Raw genomic sequence first — 18,667 nt, 5'->3', positions numbered from 1 at the left:
TTGTTGGCTTTGGCGACCTGCTGTATTTTTCCTCTCGATTGCCCGAGGTGACCACCTTGGCTTTTGTCAAGAGAGTTGTAAGTAGGGTGCTAAATTGCCTGCGGCCACATCACCCTTAATGCGCTCGATCTCGTATGATCTCGGATGCTAAGCAGAGTCGGGCCTGGTTAGTACCTGGATGGGAGACCGCCTCGGAGTACCAGGTGCCGTAGGCTTTTTTCCATTATGTTTTTGGCTTTGGCGACCTGCTGTATTTTTCCTCTCGATTGCCCGAGGTGACCACCTTGGCTTTTGTCAAGAGAGTTGTAAGTAGGGTGCAAGATCACCTACCGCCACATCACCCTGAATGCGCTCGATCTCGTCTGATCTCGGAAGCTAAGCAGGGTCTGGCCTGGTTAGTACCTGGATGGGAGACCGCCTGGCAATACCAGGTGCCGTAGGCTTTTTTCCATTATGTTGTTGGCTTTGGCGACCTGCTGTATTTTTCCTCTCGATTGCCCGAGGTGACCACCTTGGCTTTTTTCAAGAGAGTTGTAAGTAGGGTGCAAGATCGCCTGCGGCCACATCACCCTGAATGCGCTCGATCTCGTCTGATCTCGGATGCTAAACAGGGTCGGGCCTGGTTAGTACCTGGATGGGAGACCGCCTGAGAATACCAGGTGCCGTAGGCTTTTTTCCATTATGTTGTTGGCTTTGGCGACCTGCTGTATTTTTCCTCTCGATTGCCTGAGGTGACCACCTTGGCTTTTGTCAAGAGAGTTGTAAGTAGGGTGCAAGATCGCCTACTGCCACATCACCCTGAATGCGCTCGATCTCGTCTGATCTCGGATGCTAAGCAGGGTCAGGCCTGGCTAGTACCTGAATGGGAGACCGCCTGAGAATACCAGGTGCCGTAGGCTTTTTTCCATTATGTTGTTGGCTTTGGCGACCTGCTGTATTTTTCCTCTCGATTGCCCGAGGTGACCACCTTGGCTTTTGTCAAGAGAGTTGTAAGTAGGGTGCAAGATCGCCTACAGCCACATCACCCTGAATGCACTCGATCTCGTCTGACGTCGGATGCTAAGCAGGGTCGGGCCTGGTTAATACCTGGATGGGAGACCGCCTGGGAATACCAGGTGCCGTAGGCTTTTTTCCATTATGTTGTTGGCTTTGGCGACCTGCTGTATTTTTCCTCTCGATTGCCCGAGGTGACCACCTTGGCTTTTGTCAAGAGAGTTGTAAGTAGGGTGCAAGATTGCCTACGGCCACATCACCCTGAATGCGCTCGATCTCGTCTGATCTCGGATGCTAAGCAGGGTCGAGCCTGGTTAGTACCTGGATGGGAGACCGCCTGGGAATACCAGGTGCCGTAGGCTTTTTTCCATTATGTTGTTGGCTTTGGCGACCTGCTGTATTTTTCCTCTCGTTTGCCCGAGGTGACCACCTTGGCTTTTGTCAAGAGAGTTGTAAGTAGGGTGCAAGATCGCCTACAGCCACATCACCCTGAATGCGCTCGATCTCGTCTGACGTCGGATGCTAAGCAGGGTCAGGCCTGGTTAATACCTGGATGGGAGACCGCCTGGGAATACCAGGTGCCGTAGGCTTTTTTCCATTATGTTGTTGGCTTTGGCGACATGCTGTATTTTTCCTCTCGATTGCCCGAGGTGACCACCTTGGCTTTTGTCAAGAGAGTTTTAAGCAGGGTGCAAGATCGCCTACGGCCACATCACCCTGAATGCGCTCGATCTCGTCTGATCTCGGATGCTTAGCAGGGTCGGGCCTGGTTAGTACCTGGATGGGAGACCGCCTGGGAATACCGGGTGCCGTAGGCTTTTTTCCATTATGTTGTTGGCTTTGGCGACCTGCTGTATTTTTCCTCTCGATTGCCCGAGGTGACCAGCTTGGCTTTTGTCAAGAGAGTTGTAAATAGGGTGCAAGATCGCCTACGGCCACATTACCCTGAATGCGCTCGTTCTCGTATGCAAAGCAGGGTCGGGCCTGGTTGGTACCTGGATGTGAGGCCGCCTGGGAATACCAGGTGCCGTAGGCTTTTTTCCATTATGTTGTTGGCTTTGGCGACCTGCTGTATTTTTCCTCTCCATTGCCTGAGGTGACCACCTTGGCTTTTGTCAAGAGAGTTGTAAGTAGGGTGCAAGAACGCCTACGGCCACATCACCCTGAATGCGCTCAATCTCGTCTGATCTCGGATGCTAAGCAGGGTCGGGCCTGGTAAGTACCTGGATGGGAGACCGCCTGGGAATACCAGGTGCCGTAGGCTTTTTTCCATTATGTTGTTGGCTTTGGCGACCTGCTGTATTTTTCCTCTCGATTGCCCGAGGTGACCACCTTGGCTTTTGTCAAGAGAGTTGTAAGTAGGGTGCAAGATCGCCTACTGCCACATCACCCTGAATGCGCTTGATCTCGTCTGATCTCGGATGCTAAGCAGTGTCGGGCCTGGTTAGTACCTGGATGGTAGACCGCCTGGGAATACCAGGTGCCGTAGGCTTTTTTCCATTATGTTGTTGGCTTTGGCGACCTGCTGTATTTTTCCTCTCGATTGCCCGAGGTGACCACCTTGGCTTTTGTCAAGAGAGTTGTAAGTAGGGTTCAAGATCGCCTACGGCCACATCACCCTGAATGCGTTCGATCTCTTCTGATCTCGGATGCTAAGCAGGGTCTGGCATGGTTAGTACCTGGATGGGAGAACGCCTGGGAATACCAGGTGCCGTAGGCTTTTTTCCATTATGTTGTTGGCTTTGGCGACCTGCTGTATTTTTCCTCTCGATTGCCCGAGGTGACCACCTTGGCTTTTGTCAAGAGAGTTGTAAGTAGGGTGCAAGATTGCCTACGGCCACATCACCCTGAATGCGCTCGATCTCGTCTGATCTCGGATGCTAAGCAGGGTCGGGCCTGGTTAGTACCTGGATGCGAGACCGCCTGGGAATACCAGGTGCCGTAGGCTTTTTTCCATTATGTTATTGGCTTTGGCGACCTGCTGTATTTTTCCTCTCGATTGCCCGAGGTGACCACCTTGGCTTTTGTCAAGAGAGTTGTAAGTAGGGTGCTAAATTGCCTGCGGCCACATCAACCTTAATGCGCTCGATCTCGTATGATCTCAGATGCTAAGCAGGGTCGGGCCTGGTTAGTACCTGGATGGGAGACCGCCTGGGAGTACCAGGTGTCGTAGGCTTTTTTCCATTATGTTTTTGGCTTTGGCGACCAGCTGTATTTTTCCTCTCGATTGCCCGAGGTGACCACCTTGGCTTTTGTCAAGAGAGTTGTAAGTAGGGTGCAAGATCGCCTACGGCCACATCACCCTGAATGCGCTCGATCTCATCTGATCTCGGATGCTAAGCAGGGTCTGGTCTGGTTAGTACCTGGATGTGAGACCGCCTGGGAGTACCAGGTGCCGTAGGCTTTTTTCCATTATGTTTTTGGCTTTGGCGACCTGCTGTATTTTTCCTCTCGATTGCCCGAGGTGACCACCTTTGCTTTTGTCAAGAGAGTTGTAAGTAGGGTGCAAGATCGCCTACTGCCACATCACCCTGAATGCGCTTGATCTCGTCTGATCTCGGATGCTAAGCAGTGTCGGGCCTGGTTAGTACCTGGATGGTAGACCGCGTGGGAATACCAGGTGCCGTAGGCTTTTTTCCATTATGTTGTTGGCTTTGGCGATCTGCTGTATTTTTCCTCTCGATTGCCCGAGGTGACCACCTTGGCTTTTGTCAAGAGAGTTGTAAGTAGCGTTCAAGATCGCCTACGGCCACATCACCCTGAATGCGCTCGATCTCGTCTGATCTCGGATGCTAAGCAGGGTCTGGCATGGTTAGTACCTGGATGGGAGACCGCCTGGGAATACCAGGTGCCGTAGGCTTTTTTCCATTATGTTGTTGGCTTTGGCGACCTGTTGCATTTTTCCTCTCGTTTGCCCGAGGTGACCACCTTGGCTTTTGTCAAGAGAGTTGTAAGTAGGGTGCAAGAACGCCTACGGCCACATCACCATGAATGTGCTCGATCTCGTCTGATCTCGGATGCTAAGCAGGGTCGGGCCTGGTTAGTACCTGGATGCGAGACCGCCAGGAAATACCAGGTGCCGTAGGCTTTTTTCCATTATGTTGTTGGCTTTGGCGACCTGCTGTATTTTTCCTCTCGATTGCCCGAGGTGACCACCTTGGCTTTTGTCAAGAGAGTTGTAAGTAGGGTGCAAGTTCGCCTACGGCCCCATCACCCTGAATGCGCTCAATCTCGTCTGATCTCGGATACTAAGCAGGGACGGGCCTGGTTAGTACCTGGATGGGAGACCACCTGGGAATACCAGGTGCCGTAGGTTTTTTTCCATTATGTTGTTGGCTTTGGCGACCCGCTGTATTTTTCCTCTCGTTTGCCCGAGGTGACCACCTTGGCTTTTGTCAAGAGAGTTGTAAGTAGGGTGCAAGATCGCCTACAGCCACATCACCCTGAATGCGCTCGATCTCGTCTGACGTCGGATGCTAAGCTGGGTCGGGCCTGGTTAGTACCTGGATGGGAGACCGCCTGGGAATACCGGGTGCCGTAGGCTTTTTTCCATTATGTTGTTGGCTTTGGCGACCTGCTGTATTTTTCCTCTCGATTGCCCGAGGTGACCAGCTTGGCTTTTGTCAAGAGAGTTGTAAATAGGGTGCAAGATCGCCTACGGCCACATTACCCTGAATGCGCTCGTTCTCGTATGCAAAGCAGGGTCGGGCCTGGTTGGTACCTGGATGTGAGGCCGCCTGGGAATACCAGGTGCCGTAGGCTTTTTTCCATTATGTTGCTGGCTTTGGCGACCTGCTGTATTTTTCCTCTCGATTTCCCGAGGTGACCACCTTGGCTTTTGTCAAGAGAGTTCTAAGTAGGGTGTAAGATTGCCTACTGCCACATCACCCTGAATGCGCTCGATCTCGTTTGATCTCGGATGCTAAGCAGGGTCGGGCCTGGTTAGTACCTGGATGGGAGACCGCCTGGGAATACCAGGTGCCGTAGGCTTTTTTCCATTATGTTGTTGGCTTTGGCGACCTGCTGTATTTTTCCTCTCGTTTGCCCGAGGTGACCACCTTGGCTTTTGTCAAGAGAGTTGTAAGTAGGGTGCAAGATCGCCTACAGCCACATCACCCTGAATGCGCTCGATCTCGTCTGACGTCGGATGCTAAGCAGGGTCAGGCCTGGTTAATACCTGGATGGGAGACCGCCTGGGAATACCAGGTGCCGTAGGCTTTTTTCCATTATGTTGTTGGCTTTGGCGACCTGCTGTATTTTTCCTCTCGATTGCCCGAGGTGACCACCTTGGCTTTTGTCAAGAGAGTTTTAAGCAGGGTGCAAGATCGCCTACGGCCACATCACCCTGAATGCGCTCGATCTCGTCTGATCTCGGATGCTTAGCAGGGTCGGGCCTGGTTAGTACCTGGATGGGAGACCGCCTGGGAATACCGGGTGCCGTAGGCTTTTTTCCATTATGTTGTTGGCTTTGGCGACCTGCTGTATTTTTCCTCTCGATTGCCCGAGGTGACCAGCTTGGCTTTTGTCAAGAGAGTTGTAAATAGGGTGCAAGATCGCCTACGGCCACATTACCCTGAATGCGCTCGTTCTCGTATGCAAAGCAGGGTCGGGCCTGGTTGGTACCTGGATGTGAGGCCGCCTGGGAATACCAGGTGCCGTAGGCTTTTTTCCATTATGTTGTTGGCTTTGGCGACCTGCTGTATTTTTCCTCTCCATTGCCTGAGGTGACCACCTTGGCTTTTGTCAAGAGAGTTGTAAGTAGGGTGCAAGATCGCCTACGGCCACATCACCCTGAATGCGCTCAATCTCGTCGGATCTCGGATGCTAAGCAGGGTCGGGCCTGGTAAGTACCTGGATGGGAGACCGCCTGGGAATACCAGGTGCCGTAGGCTTTTTTCCATTAATGTTGTTGGCTTTGGCGACCTGCTGTATTTTTCCTCTCGATTGCCCGAGGTGACCACCTTGGCTTTTGTCAAGAGAGTTGTAAGTAGGGTGCAAGATTGCCTACGGCCACATCACCCTGAATGCGCTAGATTTCGTCTGATCTCGGATGCTAACCAGGGTCGGGCCTGGTTAGTACCTGGATGGGAGACCGCCTGGGAATACCAGGTGCCGTAGGCTTTTTTCCATTATGTTGTTGGCTTTGGCGACCTGCTGTATTTTTCCTCTCGATTGCCCGAGGTGACCACCTTGGCTTTTGTCAAGAGAGTTGTAAGTAGGGTGCAAGTTCGCCTACGGCCCCATCACCCTGAATGCGCTCAATCTCGTCTGATCTCGGATACTAAGCAGGGACGGGCCTGGTTAGTACCTGGATGGGAGACCACCTGGGAATACCAGGTGCCGTAGGTTTTTTTCCATTATGTTGTTGGCTTTGGCGACCTGCTGTATTTTTCCTCTCGTTTGCCCGAGGTGACCACCTTGGCTTTTGTCAAGAGAGTTGTAAGTAGGGTGCAAGATCGCCTACAGCCACATCACCCTGAATGCGCTCGATCTCGTCTGACGTCGGATGCTAAGCAGGGTCGGGCCTGGTTAATACCTGGATGGGAGACCGCCTGAGTATACCAGGTGCCGTAGGCTTTTTTCCATTATGTTGTTGGCTTTGGCGACCTGCTGTATTTTTCCTCTCGATTGCCCGAGGTGACCACCTTGGCTTTTGTCAAGAGAGTTGTAAGTAGGGTGCTAAATTGCCTGCGGCCACCTCACCCTTAATGCGCTCGATCTCGTATGATCTCGGATGCTAAGCAGGGTCGGGCCTGGTTAGTACCTGGATGGGAGACCGCCTGGGAGTACCAGGTGCCGTAGGCTTTTTTCCATTATGTTTTTGGCTTTGGCGACCTGCTGTATTTTTCCTCTCGATTGCCCGAGGTGACCACCTTGGCTTTTGTCAAGAGAGTTGTAAGTAGGGTGCAAGATAGCCTACGGCCACATCACCCTGAATGCGCTCGATCTCGTCTGATCTCGGAAGCTAAGCAGGGTCTGGCCTGGTTAGTACCTGGATGGGAGACCGCCTGGGAATACCAGGTGCCGTAGGCTTTTTTCCATTATGTTGTTGGCTTTGGCTACCTGCTGTATTTTTCCTCTCGATTGCCCGAGGTGACCACCTTGGCTTTTTTCAAGAGAGTTGTAAGTAGGGTGCAAGATCGCCTGTGGCCACATCACCCTGAATGCGCTCGATCTCGTCTGATCTCGGATGCTAAGCAGGGTCGGGCCTGGTTCGTACCTGGATGGGAGACCGCCTGGGAATACCAGGTGCCGTAGGCTTTTTTCCATTATGTTGTTGGCTTTGGCGACCTGCTGTATTTTTCCTCTCGATTGCCCGAGGTGACCACCTTGGCTTTTGTCAAGAGAGTTGTAAGTAGGGTGCAAGATCACCTACGGCCACATCACCCTGAATGCGCTCGATCTCGTCTGATCTCAGATGCTAAGCAGGGTCGGGCCTGGTTAGTACCTGGATGCGAGACCGCCTGGGAATACCAGGTGCCGTAGGCTTTTTTCCATTATGTTATTGGCTTTGGCGACCTGCTGTATTTTTCCTCTTGATTGCCCGAGGTGACCACCTTGGCTTTTGTCAAGAGAGTTGTAAGTAGGGTGCTAAATTGCCTGCGGCCACATCAACCTTAATGCGCTCGATCTCGTATGATCTCAGATGCTAAGCAGGGTCGGGCCTGGTTAGTACCTGGATGGGAGACCGCCTGGGAGTACCAGGTGCCGTAGGCTTTTTTCCATTATGTTTTTGGCTTTGGCGACCTGCTGTATTTTTCCTCTCGATTGCCCGAGGTGACCACCTTGGCTTTTGTCAAGAGAGTTGTAAGTAGGGTGCAAGATCGCCTACGGCCACATCACCCTGAATGCGCTCGATCTCATCTGATCTCGGATGCTAAGCAGGGTCTGGCCTGGTTAGTACCTGGATGGGAGACCGCCTGGGAATACCAGGTGCCGTAGGCTTTTTTCCATTATGTTGTTGGCTTTGGCGACCTGCTGTATTTTTCCTCTCGATTGCCCGAGGTGACCACCTTGGCTTTTTTCAAGAGAGTTGTAAGTAGGGTGCAAGATCGCCTGCGGCCACATCACCCTGAATGCGCTCGATCTCGTCTGATCTCGGATGCTAAGCAGGGTTGGGCCTGGTTAGTACCTGGATGGGAGACCGCCTGGGAATACCAGGTGCCGTAGGCTTTTTTCCATTATGTTGTTGGCTTTGGCGACCTGCTGTATTTTTCCTCTCGATTGCCCGAGGTGACCACCTTGGCTTTTGTCAAGAGAGTTGTAAGTAGGGTGCAAGATTGCCTACGGCCACATCACCCTGAATGCGCTCGATCTCGTCTGATCTCGGATGCTAAGCAGCGTGGGGCCTGGTTAGTACCTGGATGGGAGACCGTCTGGGAATACCGGGTGCCGTAGGCTTTTTTCCATTATGTTGTTGGCTTTGGCGACCTGCTATATTTTTCCTCTGGATTGCCCGAGGTGACCACCTTGGCTTTTGTCAAGAGAGTTGTAAGTAGGGTGCAAGATCGCCTACGGCCACATCACCCTGAATGCGCTCGATCTCGTCTGATCTCGGATGCTAAGCAGGGTCGGGCCTGGTTAGTACCTGGATGGGAGACCGCCTGGGAATACCAGGTGCCGTAGGCTTTTTTCCATTATGTTGTTGGCTTTGGCGACCTGCTGTATTTTTCCTCTCGATTGCCCGAGGTGACCACCTTGGCTTTTGTCAAGAGAATTGTAAGTAGGGAGCAAGAGCGCCTACGGCCACATTATCCTGAATGCGCCCGCTCTCATCTGATCTCAGATGCTAAGCAGGGTCGGGCCTGGTTAGTACCGGGATGGGAGACCGCCTGGGAATACCAGGTGCCGTAGGCTTTTTTCCATTATGTTGTTGGCTTTGGCGACCTGCTGTATTTTTCCTCTCGATTGCCCGAGGTGACCACCTTGGCTTTTGTCAAGAGAGTTGTAAGTAGGGTGCAAGATCGCCTACGGCCACATCACCCTGAATGCGCTCGATCTCGTCTGATCTCGGATGCTAAGCAGGGTCGGGCCTGGTTAGTACCTGGATGCGAGACCGCCAGGGAATACCAGGTGCCGTAGGCTTTTTTCCATTATGTTGTTGGCTTTGGCGACCTGCTGTATTTTTCCTCTCGATTGCCCGAGGTGACAACCTTGGCTTTTGTCAAGAGAGTTGTAAGTAGGATGCTAAATTGCCTGCGGCCACATCATCCTTAATGCGCTCGATCTCGTCTGATCTCGGATGCTAAGCAGGGACGGGCCTGGTTAGTACCTGGATGGGAGACCGCCTGGGAATACCAGGTGCCGTAGGCTTTTTTCCATTATGTTGTTGGCTTTGGCGACCTGCTGTATTTTTCCTCTCGATTGCCCGAGGTGACCACCTTGGCTTTTGTCAAGAGAGTTGTAAGTAGGGTGCAAGATCGCCTACGGCCACATCACCCTGAATGCGCTCGATCTCGTCTGATCTCGGATGCTAAGCAGGGTCGGGCCTGGTTAGTACCTGGATGCGAGACCGCCTGGGAATACCAGGTGCCGTAGGCTTTTTTCCATTATGTTATTGGCTTTGGCGACCTGCTGTATTTTTCCTCTCGATTGCCCGAGGTGACCACCTTGGCTTTTGTCAAGAGAGTTGTAAGTAGGGTGCTAAATTGCCTGCGGCCACATCAACCTTAATGCGCTCGATCTCGTATGATCTCAGATGCTAAGCAGTGTCGGGCCTGGTTAGTACCTGGATGGGAGACCGCCTGGGAGTACCAGGTGCCGTAGGCTTTTTTCCATTATGTTTTTGGCTTTGGCGACCTGCTGTATTTTTCCTCTCGATTGCCCGAGGTGACCACCTTGGCTTTTGTCAAGAGAGTTGTAAGTAGGGTGCAAGATCGCATACGGCCACATCACCCTGAATGCGCTCGATCTCATCTGATCTCGGATGCTAAGCAGGGTCTGGCCTGGTTAGTACCTGGATGGGAGACCGCCTGGGAATACCAGGTGCCGTAGGCTTTTTTCCATTATGTTGTTGGCTTTGGCGACCTGCTGTATTTTTCCTCTCGATTGCCCGAGGTGACCACCTTGGCTTTTTTCAAGAGAGTTGTAAGTAGGGTGCAAGATCGCCTGCGGCCACATCACCCTGAATGCGCTCGATCTCGTCTGATCTCGGATGCTAAGCAGGGTTGGGCCTGGTTAGTACCTGGATGGGAGACCGCCTGGGAATACCAGGTGCCGTAGGCTTTTTTCCATTATGTTGTTGGCTTTGGCGACCTGCTGTATTTTTCCTCTCGATTGCCCGAGGTGACCACCTTGGCTTTTGTCAAGAGAGTTGTAAGTAGTGGGCAAGATTGCCTACGGCCACCTCACTTTGAATGCGCTCGATCTCATCTGATCTTGCATGCTAAGCAGGATCTGGCCTGGTGAGTACCTGGATGGGAGACCGCCTGGGAATACTAGGTGCCGTCGGCTTTTTTCCATTATGTTGTTGGCTTTGGCGACCTGCTGTATTTTTCCTCTTGATTGCCCGAGGTGACCACCTTTGCTTTTGTCAAGAGAGTTGTAAGTAGGGTGCAAGATCGCCTACGGCCACATCACCCTGAATGCGTTCGATCTCGTCTGATCTCGGATGCTAAGCAGGGTCGGGCCTGGTTAGTACCTGGATTGGAGACCGCCTGGGAATACCAGGTGCCGTAGGCTTTTTTCCATTATGTTGTTGGCTTTGGCGACCTGCTGTATTTTTCCTCTCGATTGCCCGAGGTGACCACCTTGGCTTTTGTCAAGAGAGTTGTAAGTAGGGTGCAAGATTGCCTACAGCCACATCACCCTGAATGCGCTCGATCTCGTCTGATCTCGGATGCTAAGCAGGGTCGGGCCTGGTTAATACCTGGATGGGAGACCGCCTGGGAATACCAGCTGCCGTAGGATTTTTTCCATTATGTTGTTGGCTTTGGCGACCTGCTGTATTTTTCCTCTTGATTGCCCGAGGTGACCACCTTGGCTTTTGTCAAGAGAGTTGTAAGTAGGGTGCAAGATCACCTACGGCCACATCACCCACAATGCGCTCGATCTCCGATGCTAAGCATTGTCGGGCCTGGTTATTACCTGGATGGGAGACCGCCTGGGAATACCAAGTGCCGTAGGCTTTTTTCCATTATGTTGTTGGCTTTGGCGACCTGCTGTATTTTTCCTCTCGATTGCCCGAGGTGACCACCTTGGCTTTTGTCAAGAGAGTTGTAAGTAGGGTTCAAGATCGCCTACGGCCACATCACCCTGAATGCGCTCGATCTCGTCTGATCTCGGATGCGAAGCAGGGTCTGGCATGGTTAGTACCTGGATGGGAGACCGCCTGGGAATACCAGGTGCCGTAGGCTTTTTTCCATTATGTTGTTGGCTTTGGCGACCTGCTGTATTTTTCCTCTCGATTGCCCGAGGTGACCACCTTGGCTTTTGTCAAGAGAGTTGTAAGTAGGGTGCTAAATTGCCTGCGGCCACATCACCCTTAATGCGCTCGATCTCGTATGATCTCGGATGCTAAGCAGAGTCGGGCCTGGTTAGTACCTGGATGGGAGACCGCCTCGGAGTACCAGGTGCCGTAGGCTTTTTTCCATTATGTTTTTGGCTTTGGCGACCTGCTGTATTTTTCCTCTCGATTGCCCGAGGTGACCACCTTGGCTTTTGTCAAGAGAGTTGTAAGTAGGGTGCAAGATCGCCTACGGCCACATCACCCTGAATGCGCTCGATCTCGTCTGATCTCGGAAGCTAAGCAGGGTCTGGCCTGGTTAGTACCTGGATGGGAGACCGCCTGGGAATACCAGGTGCCGTAGGCTTTTTTCCATTATGTTGTTGGCTTTGGCGACCTGCTGTATTTTTCCTCTCGATTGCCAGAGGTGACCACCTTGGCTTTTTTCAAGAGAGTTGTAAGTAGGGTGCAAGATCGCCTGCGGCCACAACACCCTGAATGCGCTCGATCTCGTCTGATCTCGGATGCTAAGCAGGGTCGGGCCTGGTTAGTACCTGGATGGGAGGCCGCCTGAGAATACCAGGTGCCGTAGGCTTTTTTCCATTATGTTGTTGGCTTTGGCGACCTGCTGTATTTTTCCTCTCGATTGCCTGAGGTGACCACCTTGGCTTTTGTCAAGAGAGTTGTAAGTAGGGTGCAAGATCGCCTACTGCCACATCACCCTGAATGCGCTCGATCTCGTCTGATCTCGGATGCTAAGCAGGGTCAGGCCTGGCTAGTACCTGGATGGGAGACCGCCTGGGAATACCAGGTGCCGTAGGCTTTTTTTCATTATGTTGTTGGCTTTGGCGACCTGCTGTATTTTTCCTCTCGATTTCCCGAGGTGACCACCTTGGCTTTTGTCAAGAGAGTTGTAAGTAGGGTGCAAGATTGCCTACTGCCACATCACCCTGAATGCGCTCGATCTCGTCTGATCTCGGATGCTAAGCAGGGTCGGGCCTGGTTAGTACCTGGATGGGAGACCGCCTGAGAATACCAGGTGCCGTAGGCTTTTTTCCATTATGTTGTTGGCTTTGGCGACCTGCTGTATTTTTCCTCTCGATTGCCCGAGGTGACCACCTTGGCTTTTGTCAAGAGAGTTGTAAGTAGGGTGCAAGATCGCCTACAGCCACATCACCCTGAATGCACTCGATCTCGTCTGACGTCGGATGCTAAGCAGGGTCGGGCCTGGTTAATACCTGGATGGGAGACCGCCTGGGAATACCAGGTGCCGTAGGCTTTTTTCCATTATGTTGTTGGCTTTGGCGACCTGCTGTATTTTTCCTCTCGATTGCCCGAGGTGACCACCTTGGCTTTTGTCAAGAGAGTTGTAAGTAGGGTGCAAGTTTGCCTACGGCCACATCACCCTGAATGCGCTCGATCTCGTCTGATTTCGGATGCTAAGCAGGGTCGGGCCTGGTTAGTACCTGGATGGGAGACCGCCTGGGAATACCAGGTGCCGTAGGCTTTTTTCCATTATGTTGTTGGCTTTGGCGACCTGCTGTATTTTTCCTCTCGATTGCCCGAGGTGACCACCTTGGCTTTTGTCAAGAGAGTTTTAAGCAGGGTGCAAGATCGCCTACGGCCACATCACCCTGAATGCGCTCGATCTCGTCTGATCTCGGATGCTTAGCAGGGTCGGGCCTGGTTAGTACCTGGATGGGAGACCGCCTGGGAATACCGGGTGCCGTAGGCTTTTTTCCATTATGTTGTTGGCTTTGGCGACCTGCTGTATTTTTCCTCTCGATTGCCCGAGGTGACCAGCTTGGCTTTTGTCAAGAGAGTTGTAAATAGGGTGCAAGATCGCCTGCGGCCACATTACCCTGAATGCGCTCGTTCTCGTATGCAAAGCAGGGTCGGGCCTGGTTGGTACCTGGATGTGAGGCCGCCTGGGAATACCAGGTGCCGTAGGCTTTTTTCCATTATGTTGTTGGCTTTGGCGACCTGCTGTATTTTTCCTCTCCATTGCCTGAGGTGACCACCTTGGCTTTTGTCAAGAGAGTTGTAAGTAGGGTGCAAGATCGCCTACGGCCACATCACCCTGAATGCGCTCAATCTCGTCTGATCTCGGATGCTAAGCAGGGTCGGGCCTGGTAAGTACCTGGATGGGAGACCGCCTGGGAATACCAGGTGCCGTAGGCTTTTTTCCATTAATGTTGTTGGCTTTGGCGACCTGCTGTATTTTTCCTCTCGATTGCCCGAGGTGACCACCTTGGCTTTTGTCAAGAGAGTTGTAAGTAGGGTGCAAGATCGCCTACGGCCACATCACCCTGAATGCGCTAGATTTCGTCTGATCTCGGATGCTAACCAGGGTCGGGACTGGTTAGTACCTGGATGGGAGACCGCCTGGGAATACCAGGTGCCGTAGGCTTTTTTCCATTATGTTGTTGGCTTTGGCGACCTGCTGTATTTTTCCTCTTGATTGCCCGAGGTGACCACCTTGGCTTTTGTCAAGAGAGTTGTAAGTAGGGTGCAAGATCACCTACGGCCACATCACCCACAATGCGCTCGATCTCCGATGCTAAGCATTGTCGGGCCTGGTTATTACCTGGATGGGAGACCGCCTGGGAATACCAAGTGCCGTAGGCTTTTTTCCATTATGTTGTTGGCTTTGGCGACCTGCTGTATTTTTCCTCTCGATTGCCCGAGGTGACCACCTTGGCTTTTGTCAAGAGAGTTGTAAGTAGGGTTCAAGATCGCCTACGGCTACATCACCCTGAATGCGCTCGATCTCGTCTGATCTCGGATGCTAAGCAGGGTCTGGCATGGTTAGTACCTGGATGGGAGACCGCCTGGGAATACCAGGTGCCGTAGGCTTTTTCCATTATGTTGTTGGCTTTGGCGACCTGCTGTATTTTTCCTCTCGATTGCCCGAGGTGACCACCTTAGCTTTTGTCAAGAGAGTTGTAAGTAGGGTGCTAAATTGCCTGCGGCCACATCACCCTTAATGCGCTCGATCTCGTATGATCTCGGATGCTAAGCATTGTCGGTCCTGGTTAGTACCTGGATGGGAGACCGCCTCGGAGTACCAGGTGCCGTAGGCTTTTTTCCATTATGTTTTTGGCTTTGGCGACCTGCTGTATTTTTCCTCTCGATTGCCCGAGGTGACCACCTTGGCTTTTGTCAAGAGAGTTGTAAGTAGGGTGCAAGATCGCCTACGGCCACATCACCCTGAATGCGCTCGATCTCGTCTGATCTCGGAAGCTAAGCAGGGTCTGGCCTGGTTAGTACCTGGATGGGAGACCGCCTGGGAATACCAGGTGCCGTAGGCTTTTTTCCATTATGTTGTTGGCTTTGGCGACCTGCTGTATTTTTCCTCTCGATTGCCCGAGGTGACCACCTTGGCTTTTTTCAAGAGAGTTGTAAGTAGGGTGCAAGATCGCCTGCGGCCACATCACCCTGAATGCGCTCGATCTCGTCTGATCTCGGATGTTAAGCAGGGTCGGGCCTGGTTAGTACCTGGATGGGAGGCCGCCTGAGAATACCAGGTGCCGTAGGCTTTTTTCCATTATGTTGTTGGCTTTGGCGACCTGCTGTATATTTCCTCTCGATTGCCTGAGGTGACCACCTTGGCTTTTGTCAAGAGAGTTGTAAGTAGGGTGCAAGATCGCCTACTGCCACATCACCCTGAATGCGCTCGATCTCGTCTGATCTCGGATGCTAAGCAGGGTCATGCCTGGCTAGTACCTGGATGGGAGACCGCCTGGGAATACCAGGTGCCGTAGGCTTTTTTTCATTATGTTGTTGGCTTTGACGACCTGCTGTATTTTTCCTCTCGATTTCCCGAGGTGACCACCTTGGCTTTTGTCAAGAGAGTTGTAAGTAGGGTGCAAGATTGCCTACTGCCACATCACCCTGAATGCGCTCGATCTCGTCTGATCTCGGATGCTAAGCAGGGTCGGGCCTGGTTAGTACCTGGATGGGAGACCGCCTGAGAATACCAGGTGCCGTAGGCTTTTTTCCATTATGTTGTTGGCTTTGGCGACCTGCTGTATTTTTCCTCTCGATTGCCCGAGGTGACCACCTTGGCTTTTGTCAAGAGAGTTGTAAGTAGGGTGCAAGATCGCCTACAGCCACATCACCCTGAATGCACTCGATCTCGTCTGACGTCGGATGCTAAGCAGGGTCGGGCCTGGTTAATACCTGGATGGGAGACCGCCTGGGAATACCAGGTGCCGTAGGCTTTTTTCCATTATGTTGTTGGCTTTGGCGACCTGCTGTATTTTTCCTCTCGATTGCCCGAGGTGACCACCTTGGCTTTTGTCAAGAGAGTTGTAAGTAGGGTGCAAGACTGCCTACGGCCACATCACCCTGAATGCGCTCGATCTCGTCTGATTTCGGATGCTAAGCAGGGTCGGGCCTGGTTAGTACCTGGATGGGAGACCGCCTGGGAATACCAGGTGCCGTAGGCTTTTTTCCATTATGTTGTTGGCTTTGGCGACCTGCTGTATTTTTCCTCTCGATTGCCCGAGGTGACCACCTTGGCTTTTGTCAAGAGAGTTTTAAGCAGGGTGCAAGATCTCCTACGGCCACATCACCCTGAATGCGCTCGATCTCGTCTGATCTCGGATGCTTAGCAGGGTCGGGCCTGGTTAGTACCTGGATGGGAGATCGCCTGGGAATACCGGGTGCCGTAGGCTTTTTTCCATTATGTTGTTGGCTTTGGCGACCTGCTGTATTTTTCCTCTCGATTGCCCGAGGTGACCAGCTTGGCTTTTGTCAAGAGAGTTGTAAATAGGGTGCAAGATCGCCTACGGCCACATTACCCTGAATGCGCTCGTTCTCGTATGCAAAGCAGGGTCGGGCCTGGTTGGTACCTGGATGTGAGGCCGCCTGGGAATACCAGGTGCCGTAGGCTTTTTTCCATTATGTTGTTGGCTTTGGCGACCTGCTGTATTTTTCCTCTCCATTGCCTGAGGTGACCACCTTGGCTTTTGTCAAGAGAGTTGTAAGTAGGGTGTAAGATCGCCTACGGCCACATCACCCTGAATGCGCTCAATCTCGTCTGATCTCGGATGCTAAGCAGGGTCGGGCCTGGTAAGTACCTGGATGGGAGACCGCCTGGGAATACCAGGTGCCGTAGGCTTTTTTCCATTAATGTTGTTGGCTTTGGCGACCTGCTGTATTTTTCCTCTCGATTGCCCGAGGTGACCACCTTGGCTTTTGTCAAGAGAGTTGTAAGTAGGGTGCAAGATCGCCTACGGCCACATCACCCTGAATGCACTAGATTTCGTCTGATCTCGGATGCTAACCAGGGTCGGGACTGGTTAGTACCTGGATGGGAGACCGCCTGGGAATACCAGGTGCCGTAGGCTTTTTTCCATTATGTTGTTGGCTTTGGCGACCTGCTGTATTTTTCCTTTCGATTGCCCGAGGTGACCACCTTGGCTTTTGTCAAGAGAGTTGTAAGTAGGGTGCAAGATCGACTACTGCCACATCACCCTGAATGCGCTCAATCTCGTCTGATCTCGGATGCTAAGCAGGGACGGGCCTGGTTAGTACCTGGATGGGAGACCACCTGGGAATACCAGGTGCCGTAGGTTTTTTTCCATTATGTTGTTGGCTTTGGCGACCTGCTGTATTTTTCCTCTCGTTTGCCCGAGGTGACCACCTTGGCTTTTGTCAAGAGAGTTGTAAGTAGGGTGCAAGATCGCCTACAGCCACATCACCCTGAATGCGCTCGATCTCGTCTGACGTCGGATGCTAAGCAGGGTCGGGCCTGGTTAATACCTGGATGGGAGACCGCCTGAGAATACCAGGTGCCGTAGGCTTTCTTCCATTATGTTGTTGGCTTTGGCGACCTGCTGTATTTTTCCTCTCGATTGCCTGAGGTGACCACCTTGGCTTTTGTCAAGAGAGTTGTAAGTAGGGTGCAAGATCGCCTACTGCCACATCACCCTGAATGCGCTCGATCTCGTCTGATCTCGGATGCTAAGCAGGGTCAGGCCTGGCTAGTACCTGGATGGGAGACCGCCTGGGAATACCAGGTGCCGTAGGCTTTTTTTCATTATGTTGTTGGCTTTGGCGACCTGCTGTATTTTTCCTCTCGATTTCCCGAGGTGACCACCTTGGCTTTTGTCAAGAGAGTTGTAAGTAGGGTGCAAGATCGCCTACTGCCACATCACCCTGAATGCGCTCGATCTCGTCTGATCTCGGATGCTAAGCAGGGTCGGGCCTGGTTAGTACCTGGATGGGAGACCGCCTGAGAATACCAGGTGCCGTAGGCTTTTTTCCATTATGTTGTTGGCTTTGGCGACCTGCTGTATTTTTCCTCTCGATTGCCCGAGGTGACCACCTTGGCTTTTGTCAAGAGAGTTGTAAGTAGGGTGCAAGATCGCCTACAGCCACATCACCCTGAATGCACTCGATCTCGTCTGACGTCGGATGCTAAGCAGGGTCGGGCCTGGTTAATACCTGGATGGGAGACCGCCTGGGAATACCAGGTGCCGTAGGCTTTTTTCCATTATGTTGTTGGCTTTGGCGACCTGCTGTATTTTTCCTCTCGATTGCCCGAGGTGACCACCTTGGCTTTTGTCAAGAGAGTTGTAAGTAGGGTGCAAGATTGCCTACGGCCACATCACCCTGAATGCGCTCGATCTCGTCTGATTTCGGATGCTAAGCAGGGTCGGGCCTGGTTAGTACCTGGATGGGAGACCGCCTGGGAATACCAGGTGCCGTAGGCTTTTTTCCATTATGTTGTTGGCTTTGGCGACCTGCTGTATTTTTCCTCTCGATTGCCCGAGGTGACCAGCTTGGCTTTTGTCAAGAGAGTTGTAAATAGGGTGCAAGATCGCCTACGGCCACATTACCCTGAATGCGCTCGTTCTCGTATGCAAAGCAGGGTCGGGCCTGGTTGGTACCTGGATGTGAGGCCGCCTGGGAATACCAGGTGCCGTAGGCTTTTTTCCATTATGTTGTTGGCTTTGGCGATCTGCTGTATTTTTCCTCTCCATTGCCTGAGGTGACCACCTTGGCTTTTGTCAAGAGAGTTGTAAGTAGGGTGCAAGATCACCTACGGCCACATCACCCTGAATGCGCTCAATCTCGTCTGATCTCGGATGCTAAGCAGGGTCGGGCCTGGTAAGTACCTGGATGGGAGACCACCTGGGAATACCAGGTGCCGTAGGCTTTTTTCCATTAATGTTGTTGGCTTTGGCGACCTGCTGTATTTTTCCTCTCGATTGCCCGAGG

General features: G+C 52.3%; 33 non-coding genes and 41 pseudogenes across 33 annotated transcripts; all 74 read left to right on the top strand.

Annotated features, from left to right (window-relative positions):
- The first annotated feature begins 96 nt into the window (after positions 1–96).
- Positions 97–215, top strand: LOC143945765 (5S ribosomal RNA; annotated as a pseudogene).
- Positions 216–324: 109 nt separating this feature from the next.
- Positions 325–443, top strand: LOC143946400 (5S ribosomal RNA; annotated as a pseudogene).
- A 109-nt stretch (positions 444–552) lies between these two features.
- Positions 553–671, top strand: LOC143952908 (5S ribosomal RNA). The gene has a single exon (XR_013268040.1). It is a non-coding gene; the product is annotated as a 5S ribosomal RNA (ribosomal RNA).
- Positions 672–780: 109 nt separating this feature from the next.
- Positions 781–899, top strand: LOC143946160 (5S ribosomal RNA; annotated as a pseudogene).
- A 109-nt stretch (positions 900–1,008) lies between these two features.
- On the top strand, positions 1,009–1,127 carry LOC143945208 (5S ribosomal RNA; annotated as a pseudogene).
- Positions 1,128–1,236: 109 nt separating this feature from the next.
- Positions 1,237–1,355, top strand: LOC143953508 (5S ribosomal RNA). Its single transcript, XR_013268583.1, has one exon. It is a non-coding gene; the product is annotated as a 5S ribosomal RNA (ribosomal RNA).
- Positions 1,356–1,464: 109 nt separating this feature from the next.
- On the top strand, positions 1,465–1,583 carry LOC143947589 (5S ribosomal RNA; annotated as a pseudogene).
- Positions 1,584–1,692: 109 nt separating this feature from the next.
- On the top strand, positions 1,693–1,811 carry LOC143952554 (5S ribosomal RNA). Its single transcript, XR_013267720.1, has one exon. It is a non-coding gene; the product is annotated as a 5S ribosomal RNA (ribosomal RNA).
- Positions 1,812–2,138: 327 nt separating this feature from the next.
- LOC143952868 (5S ribosomal RNA) lies at positions 2,139–2,257 on the top strand. Its single transcript, XR_013268003.1, has one exon. It is a non-coding gene; the product is annotated as a 5S ribosomal RNA (ribosomal RNA).
- A 109-nt stretch (positions 2,258–2,366) lies between these two features.
- On the top strand, positions 2,367–2,485 carry LOC143945999 (5S ribosomal RNA; annotated as a pseudogene).
- A 109-nt stretch (positions 2,486–2,594) lies between these two features.
- On the top strand, positions 2,595–2,713 carry LOC143948038 (5S ribosomal RNA; annotated as a pseudogene).
- Positions 2,714–2,822: 109 nt separating this feature from the next.
- Positions 2,823–2,941, top strand: LOC143952806 (5S ribosomal RNA). Its single transcript, XR_013267948.1, has one exon. It is a non-coding gene; the product is annotated as a 5S ribosomal RNA (ribosomal RNA).
- A 109-nt stretch (positions 2,942–3,050) lies between these two features.
- LOC143947277 (5S ribosomal RNA) lies at positions 3,051–3,169 on the top strand (annotated as a pseudogene).
- A 109-nt stretch (positions 3,170–3,278) lies between these two features.
- LOC143945916 (5S ribosomal RNA) lies at positions 3,279–3,397 on the top strand (annotated as a pseudogene).
- A 109-nt stretch (positions 3,398–3,506) lies between these two features.
- LOC143946323 (5S ribosomal RNA) lies at positions 3,507–3,625 on the top strand (annotated as a pseudogene).
- A 109-nt stretch (positions 3,626–3,734) lies between these two features.
- Positions 3,735–3,853, top strand: LOC143943624 (5S ribosomal RNA; annotated as a pseudogene).
- A 109-nt stretch (positions 3,854–3,962) lies between these two features.
- On the top strand, positions 3,963–4,081 carry LOC143947299 (5S ribosomal RNA; annotated as a pseudogene).
- A 109-nt stretch (positions 4,082–4,190) lies between these two features.
- On the top strand, positions 4,191–4,309 carry LOC143946531 (5S ribosomal RNA; annotated as a pseudogene).
- Positions 4,310–4,418: 109 nt separating this feature from the next.
- On the top strand, positions 4,419–4,537 carry LOC143946027 (5S ribosomal RNA; annotated as a pseudogene).
- Positions 4,538–4,864: 327 nt separating this feature from the next.
- LOC143952706 (5S ribosomal RNA) lies at positions 4,865–4,983 on the top strand. Its single transcript, XR_013267857.1, has one exon. It is a non-coding gene; the product is annotated as a 5S ribosomal RNA (ribosomal RNA).
- Positions 4,984–5,092: 109 nt separating this feature from the next.
- LOC143947588 (5S ribosomal RNA) lies at positions 5,093–5,211 on the top strand (annotated as a pseudogene).
- A 109-nt stretch (positions 5,212–5,320) lies between these two features.
- On the top strand, positions 5,321–5,439 carry LOC143952553 (5S ribosomal RNA). Its single transcript, XR_013267719.1, has one exon. It is a non-coding gene; the product is annotated as a 5S ribosomal RNA (ribosomal RNA).
- Positions 5,440–5,766: 327 nt separating this feature from the next.
- LOC143953914 (5S ribosomal RNA) lies at positions 5,767–5,885 on the top strand. Its single transcript, XR_013268952.1, has one exon. It is a non-coding gene; the product is annotated as a 5S ribosomal RNA (ribosomal RNA).
- Positions 5,886–5,995: 110 nt separating this feature from the next.
- On the top strand, positions 5,996–6,114 carry LOC143943776 (5S ribosomal RNA; annotated as a pseudogene).
- A 109-nt stretch (positions 6,115–6,223) lies between these two features.
- LOC143946529 (5S ribosomal RNA) lies at positions 6,224–6,342 on the top strand (annotated as a pseudogene).
- A 109-nt stretch (positions 6,343–6,451) lies between these two features.
- Positions 6,452–6,570, top strand: LOC143948314 (5S ribosomal RNA; annotated as a pseudogene).
- Positions 6,571–6,679: 109 nt separating this feature from the next.
- LOC143943929 (5S ribosomal RNA) lies at positions 6,680–6,798 on the top strand (annotated as a pseudogene).
- A 109-nt stretch (positions 6,799–6,907) lies between these two features.
- Positions 6,908–7,026, top strand: LOC143948779 (5S ribosomal RNA). The gene has a single exon (XR_013265427.1). It is a non-coding gene; the product is annotated as a 5S ribosomal RNA (ribosomal RNA).
- A 109-nt stretch (positions 7,027–7,135) lies between these two features.
- LOC143952890 (5S ribosomal RNA) lies at positions 7,136–7,254 on the top strand. The gene has a single exon (XR_013268023.1). It is a non-coding gene; the product is annotated as a 5S ribosomal RNA (ribosomal RNA).
- A 109-nt stretch (positions 7,255–7,363) lies between these two features.
- On the top strand, positions 7,364–7,482 carry LOC143945377 (5S ribosomal RNA; annotated as a pseudogene).
- Positions 7,483–7,591: 109 nt separating this feature from the next.
- Positions 7,592–7,710, top strand: LOC143946423 (5S ribosomal RNA; annotated as a pseudogene).
- A 109-nt stretch (positions 7,711–7,819) lies between these two features.
- LOC143951270 (5S ribosomal RNA) lies at positions 7,820–7,938 on the top strand. The gene has a single exon (XR_013266558.1). It is a non-coding gene; the product is annotated as a 5S ribosomal RNA (ribosomal RNA).
- Positions 7,939–8,047: 109 nt separating this feature from the next.
- On the top strand, positions 8,048–8,166 carry LOC143944498 (5S ribosomal RNA). Its single transcript, XR_013265033.1, has one exon. It is a non-coding gene; the product is annotated as a 5S ribosomal RNA (ribosomal RNA).
- A 109-nt stretch (positions 8,167–8,275) lies between these two features.
- On the top strand, positions 8,276–8,394 carry LOC143953613 (5S ribosomal RNA). The gene has a single exon (XR_013268679.1). It is a non-coding gene; the product is annotated as a 5S ribosomal RNA (ribosomal RNA).
- Positions 8,395–8,503: 109 nt separating this feature from the next.
- LOC143953489 (5S ribosomal RNA) lies at positions 8,504–8,622 on the top strand. The gene has a single exon (XR_013268566.1). It is a non-coding gene; the product is annotated as a 5S ribosomal RNA (ribosomal RNA).
- A 109-nt stretch (positions 8,623–8,731) lies between these two features.
- On the top strand, positions 8,732–8,850 carry LOC143944141 (5S ribosomal RNA; annotated as a pseudogene).
- A 109-nt stretch (positions 8,851–8,959) lies between these two features.
- On the top strand, positions 8,960–9,078 carry LOC143954286 (5S ribosomal RNA). Its single transcript, XR_013269292.1, has one exon. It is a non-coding gene; the product is annotated as a 5S ribosomal RNA (ribosomal RNA).
- Positions 9,079–9,187: 109 nt separating this feature from the next.
- On the top strand, positions 9,188–9,306 carry LOC143953705 (5S ribosomal RNA). The gene has a single exon (XR_013268762.1). It is a non-coding gene; the product is annotated as a 5S ribosomal RNA (ribosomal RNA).
- A 109-nt stretch (positions 9,307–9,415) lies between these two features.
- LOC143952805 (5S ribosomal RNA) lies at positions 9,416–9,534 on the top strand. Its single transcript, XR_013267947.1, has one exon. It is a non-coding gene; the product is annotated as a 5S ribosomal RNA (ribosomal RNA).
- A 109-nt stretch (positions 9,535–9,643) lies between these two features.
- LOC143947858 (5S ribosomal RNA) lies at positions 9,644–9,762 on the top strand (annotated as a pseudogene).
- A 109-nt stretch (positions 9,763–9,871) lies between these two features.
- On the top strand, positions 9,872–9,990 carry LOC143953558 (5S ribosomal RNA). Its single transcript, XR_013268629.1, has one exon. It is a non-coding gene; the product is annotated as a 5S ribosomal RNA (ribosomal RNA).
- A 109-nt stretch (positions 9,991–10,099) lies between these two features.
- On the top strand, positions 10,100–10,218 carry LOC143944486 (5S ribosomal RNA). The gene has a single exon (XR_013265032.1). It is a non-coding gene; the product is annotated as a 5S ribosomal RNA (ribosomal RNA).
- Positions 10,219–10,327: 109 nt separating this feature from the next.
- Positions 10,328–10,446, top strand: LOC143949655 (5S ribosomal RNA; annotated as a pseudogene).
- Positions 10,447–10,555: 109 nt separating this feature from the next.
- LOC143954766 (5S ribosomal RNA) lies at positions 10,556–10,674 on the top strand. Its single transcript, XR_013269724.1, has one exon. It is a non-coding gene; the product is annotated as a 5S ribosomal RNA (ribosomal RNA).
- Positions 10,675–10,783: 109 nt separating this feature from the next.
- On the top strand, positions 10,784–10,902 carry LOC143947349 (5S ribosomal RNA; annotated as a pseudogene).
- Positions 10,903–11,229: 327 nt separating this feature from the next.
- LOC143944734 (5S ribosomal RNA) lies at positions 11,230–11,348 on the top strand (annotated as a pseudogene).
- A 109-nt stretch (positions 11,349–11,457) lies between these two features.
- On the top strand, positions 11,458–11,576 carry LOC143945764 (5S ribosomal RNA; annotated as a pseudogene).
- Positions 11,577–11,685: 109 nt separating this feature from the next.
- Positions 11,686–11,804, top strand: LOC143948767 (5S ribosomal RNA). The gene has a single exon (XR_013265426.1). It is a non-coding gene; the product is annotated as a 5S ribosomal RNA (ribosomal RNA).
- A 109-nt stretch (positions 11,805–11,913) lies between these two features.
- Positions 11,914–12,032, top strand: LOC143943662 (5S ribosomal RNA; annotated as a pseudogene).
- A 109-nt stretch (positions 12,033–12,141) lies between these two features.
- Positions 12,142–12,260, top strand: LOC143943827 (5S ribosomal RNA; annotated as a pseudogene).
- A 109-nt stretch (positions 12,261–12,369) lies between these two features.
- On the top strand, positions 12,370–12,488 carry LOC143954091 (5S ribosomal RNA). The gene has a single exon (XR_013269113.1). It is a non-coding gene; the product is annotated as a 5S ribosomal RNA (ribosomal RNA).
- A 109-nt stretch (positions 12,489–12,597) lies between these two features.
- LOC143945206 (5S ribosomal RNA) lies at positions 12,598–12,716 on the top strand (annotated as a pseudogene).
- Positions 12,717–12,825: 109 nt separating this feature from the next.
- Positions 12,826–12,944, top strand: LOC143950853 (5S ribosomal RNA). The gene has a single exon (XR_013266181.1). It is a non-coding gene; the product is annotated as a 5S ribosomal RNA (ribosomal RNA).
- A 109-nt stretch (positions 12,945–13,053) lies between these two features.
- LOC143952552 (5S ribosomal RNA) lies at positions 13,054–13,172 on the top strand. The gene has a single exon (XR_013267718.1). It is a non-coding gene; the product is annotated as a 5S ribosomal RNA (ribosomal RNA).
- Positions 13,173–13,499: 327 nt separating this feature from the next.
- Positions 13,500–13,618, top strand: LOC143952867 (5S ribosomal RNA). Its single transcript, XR_013268002.1, has one exon. It is a non-coding gene; the product is annotated as a 5S ribosomal RNA (ribosomal RNA).
- Positions 13,619–13,728: 110 nt separating this feature from the next.
- Positions 13,729–13,847, top strand: LOC143946616 (5S ribosomal RNA; annotated as a pseudogene).
- A 327-nt stretch (positions 13,848–14,174) lies between these two features.
- Positions 14,175–14,293, top strand: LOC143944552 (5S ribosomal RNA; annotated as a pseudogene).
- A 108-nt stretch (positions 14,294–14,401) lies between these two features.
- On the top strand, positions 14,402–14,520 carry LOC143948356 (5S ribosomal RNA; annotated as a pseudogene).
- A 109-nt stretch (positions 14,521–14,629) lies between these two features.
- Positions 14,630–14,748, top strand: LOC143948755 (5S ribosomal RNA). The gene has a single exon (XR_013265425.1). It is a non-coding gene; the product is annotated as a 5S ribosomal RNA (ribosomal RNA).
- Positions 14,749–14,857: 109 nt separating this feature from the next.
- LOC143952960 (5S ribosomal RNA) lies at positions 14,858–14,976 on the top strand. Its single transcript, XR_013268087.1, has one exon. It is a non-coding gene; the product is annotated as a 5S ribosomal RNA (ribosomal RNA).
- A 109-nt stretch (positions 14,977–15,085) lies between these two features.
- On the top strand, positions 15,086–15,204 carry LOC143944698 (5S ribosomal RNA; annotated as a pseudogene).
- A 109-nt stretch (positions 15,205–15,313) lies between these two features.
- LOC143954090 (5S ribosomal RNA) lies at positions 15,314–15,432 on the top strand. Its single transcript, XR_013269112.1, has one exon. It is a non-coding gene; the product is annotated as a 5S ribosomal RNA (ribosomal RNA).
- A 109-nt stretch (positions 15,433–15,541) lies between these two features.
- LOC143945204 (5S ribosomal RNA) lies at positions 15,542–15,660 on the top strand (annotated as a pseudogene).
- Positions 15,661–15,769: 109 nt separating this feature from the next.
- LOC143950851 (5S ribosomal RNA) lies at positions 15,770–15,888 on the top strand. Its single transcript, XR_013266180.1, has one exon. It is a non-coding gene; the product is annotated as a 5S ribosomal RNA (ribosomal RNA).
- Positions 15,889–15,997: 109 nt separating this feature from the next.
- Positions 15,998–16,116, top strand: LOC143944436 (5S ribosomal RNA; annotated as a pseudogene).
- A 327-nt stretch (positions 16,117–16,443) lies between these two features.
- Positions 16,444–16,562, top strand: LOC143952866 (5S ribosomal RNA). Its single transcript, XR_013268001.1, has one exon. It is a non-coding gene; the product is annotated as a 5S ribosomal RNA (ribosomal RNA).
- Positions 16,563–16,672: 110 nt separating this feature from the next.
- LOC143945883 (5S ribosomal RNA) lies at positions 16,673–16,791 on the top strand (annotated as a pseudogene).
- Positions 16,792–16,900: 109 nt separating this feature from the next.
- Positions 16,901–17,019, top strand: LOC143946747 (5S ribosomal RNA; annotated as a pseudogene).
- A 109-nt stretch (positions 17,020–17,128) lies between these two features.
- LOC143947240 (5S ribosomal RNA) lies at positions 17,129–17,247 on the top strand (annotated as a pseudogene).
- Positions 17,248–17,356: 109 nt separating this feature from the next.
- On the top strand, positions 17,357–17,475 carry LOC143943826 (5S ribosomal RNA; annotated as a pseudogene).
- A 109-nt stretch (positions 17,476–17,584) lies between these two features.
- LOC143954087 (5S ribosomal RNA) lies at positions 17,585–17,703 on the top strand. Its single transcript, XR_013269110.1, has one exon. It is a non-coding gene; the product is annotated as a 5S ribosomal RNA (ribosomal RNA).
- A 109-nt stretch (positions 17,704–17,812) lies between these two features.
- LOC143945203 (5S ribosomal RNA) lies at positions 17,813–17,931 on the top strand (annotated as a pseudogene).
- Positions 17,932–18,040: 109 nt separating this feature from the next.
- Positions 18,041–18,159, top strand: LOC143950850 (5S ribosomal RNA). Its single transcript, XR_013266179.1, has one exon. It is a non-coding gene; the product is annotated as a 5S ribosomal RNA (ribosomal RNA).
- Positions 18,160–18,486: 327 nt separating this feature from the next.
- Positions 18,487–18,605, top strand: LOC143954473 (5S ribosomal RNA). Its single transcript, XR_013269462.1, has one exon. It is a non-coding gene; the product is annotated as a 5S ribosomal RNA (ribosomal RNA).
- The last annotated feature ends 62 nt before the right edge of the window (positions 18,606–18,667 follow it).

This window comes from Lithobates pipiens, unplaced genomic scaffold, assembly GCF_037356315.1.
Source record: "Lithobates pipiens isolate NorthernLeopardFrog02 unplaced genomic scaffold, aLitPip1_a1.2 Scaffold_30, whole genome shotgun sequence".
NCBI lineage: Eukaryota > Metazoa > Chordata > Amphibia > Anura > Ranidae > Lithobates > Lithobates pipiens.
This window is presented reverse-complemented; position numbering and strand designations above follow the sequence as displayed.